Consider the following 2,858-nt stretch of genomic DNA (forward strand, 5'->3'; position numbering starts at 1 on the left):
GCAAGATGTTCGCAATGTATGGGGGACGAATGTAGGAACCCTGTACTGACCAATTTTTCTGAAAATCTAGAAATGCTTTCAAACATAAAATATATTTGAATAGCCAGCATGGTGGTGCATGTCTATAATCCCAGCACTTGGGAGGCTGAGGCAGGAGGGTCACCATGACTCTGAGGCTAGCGTGTACCGCACAGTGAGTTCAAGGCTGGCCTGAACTACGTAACAAACCCTGTCTCAAAAAATATATATTTGATAAAAGTAATATAGTATAAGTTATCCATGTTGCAGAAAAAAGCTATACCTTCCACAGACTCCACTGAATTATACAGTTAAGCTAGGGATCTTATTTTTGATGTTGAAAGCCATTTTGTTTTTTCATTGTACATAGATAGTCTCTTTAAGATGCTACTGAAATTATACAGAATGTAGCCAAAACAGTAATAAACAACAGCTAAAATGTTAAAAAAAGAAGTAATGTAGAATAAACTATTTTAGAATATATATTTACAACATACACGCAGAAGAAGTATAGAAATATATATGGCAACTGGTTAACTTTTTAATCATATTTACTGAACTATAATTTATATACAAACTCCACTCTTTCCACAACTGTGGTTTTAAACCAAACTGCACGAGAACCAAATCAAGTTTCCCCATAAGGTCAACACTGAACCTAACCGTTGAATTTAATTCAGTTCTCTTCCAACTTGGTTTGTGACCAAAATTATACAGTTAATAATATATAAAAATAAGTCAATGTGTACTCTATGGAATCAAGTTCGTGAACTGAGTTACCACTGCACATAATCATATACACTGTATACATTTATATACGTGTGTGTGTGTGTGTGTGTGTGTGTGTGCTTAGCATGTGTGTGGCCCTGGATTGAGGCCCCAATTCCAAAACTCTGCACACACACATACACACAGAGAGAGTTGTGTTACTTCCTCCACAATTGAGATTTAGGGCATATCCGTCACTCCTTTGTGGGTATAGACCCTAGCAAACACAATGTCTTTCCCTATAGCTTGTGCCTTTTCCAGAAGGCAATTTCTATATAAATGGAATCATAATAGGATACATTTTATTGATTAAAGTTTTCCCCTAGAACGTGATATTACAGGTAGTTTTCTTATTGTTACCTTGGTGATATTTTATTTATTTATTTTGTCTGTTTGAGACAGGGTCTCACTACATAGTTCAGGCTGGTCTTGAGCTCACTTTGTAGCCCAAGCTGGTCTTGAACTCACAATTCTCCTGCCTCAGCCTCCTAAGTGCTGGAATTATAGGCATGTGCCACCATTCCTAGCTGATATTTTATAATTTTCTTTGAGACTGGGTCACACCTGGCTAATTTTCTTTTCTTTTCCTTTTTCTTTTTTGTTTCTTTCTTTTCTTTTGTTTTCTTTTGAGACAGGGTCTTGCTACCTAATTTTCTGTAATAAACTACTTTTTCAATTTAGAAAAGTCAGCATGTACTGTATGGAGTCACACAATAAGCAAGGAGTTAGTAAAGTACCTTTGAGGAAAACTCTCTTTTAAGCTATTTAAAGTATAAGCTGGGTATGGTACTGCATGCTTGTGATTCCAGCACTGGGGAGGATGAGACAGGAAGATTTCGAGTTGGAGGGTAGTGTAAGCTACACAATGAGCTGGACTTCATAACAAGATATTCTTTTTTAAAAATTTTAATAGGAAAAGCTGCAAAATTAACTCACTAAGGAGTTTAACTTTGACATTTTTACGAAGACCATAAGACACGCAGTCTTATTTTCACCAGAGGTCGCTTAGCCATGCTGCCAACCAGTGGTAAGGACTGGGGAAGGCTGTTCGGTTCCTCGTACCATCAGTGTCCTCATTAGAGAGCAACAAATGACATTGCCCCACTGTTCTGGGGCTGAGGGGAGACGGGCCGCGGTGACCACTGCTGTCCGCTGCACTGAGCCGCTGAACGCGAACTCGCGTGTTACTCACTGGGCTGCTCTCCTCTTCACAGAGCTCGGGACAGTCACTGTGGTGCTCTGAAGAGCTGCCCAGCTCCAGAAGGGCACCCTCGGCCAGGGACCAGCACGTGGGAAAGCACAGCGCCACGGTGGGTATCCAGGGACTGCTCGAGCGAGCGGTGCATCCAGTCCCTGGGCTTTGCCCCTCCTCCAGGTCTCTCCCCACACTGCCCTCTCACCCAGAGAGCATGCCCTTTCCATCCCTGTGACTGCACCTGTCACAGCCACTCAAATCACTTGTTTACAAAACCTGTCTTTCTCGTTAGGCTAAGAGCTCCTGCAGAGGAGGTGCCCAGGGTCACATCAGGCAGCATCAGGGGAAAGTCCTGTCATGGCTCACACTTCTCAGGACAGAAAAGAGGCACTGAGGCCAAGTGATATGCCCAGTCTGACACAGCTGGAGCTGGGGTCTGAGCCCAGACCCCTGGCTGGCACTAACACGCTGTCACATACACAGCAGATGGTGCAGACAGATCTAGACCTTCCCCTGCATCAACAGTCACTGCTGGTGGATTCGTGGTAGCATCAACCTATAATCCCAGCACTCTGGGAGGTGGAGACAAGCGGACTGCAAATTTCAGACCAACCCAGGCAACCTAGGGACAGAGCAAGACTCTATATTAAAATTTTTTTTAAAAAGTGTGGGGGTGTAGCTCAGTGGAAGGCCCTGGTAACACCAATAAACAAACACTGGTGGTGAGTGAGAGCTGCCGTCACCTGCCATGTGACTGCTCTTGTGCCATGAGTTCTGTCTTGGTTCTTTTCTCTCATTGGGCCAGTGATATAGCTCAGAGGCACAGCACCTGCCTGGAAAGTGCAAGGTTCTGAGTTCAATTCCTGGTACAAAAAAA

Source organism: Octodon degus, unplaced genomic scaffold, assembly GCF_000260255.1.
Source record: "Octodon degus isolate 3935 unplaced genomic scaffold, OctDeg1.0 scaffold00024, whole genome shotgun sequence".
In the NCBI taxonomy this organism is placed as follows: Eukaryota; Metazoa; Chordata; class Mammalia; order Rodentia; family Octodontidae; genus Octodon; species Octodon degus.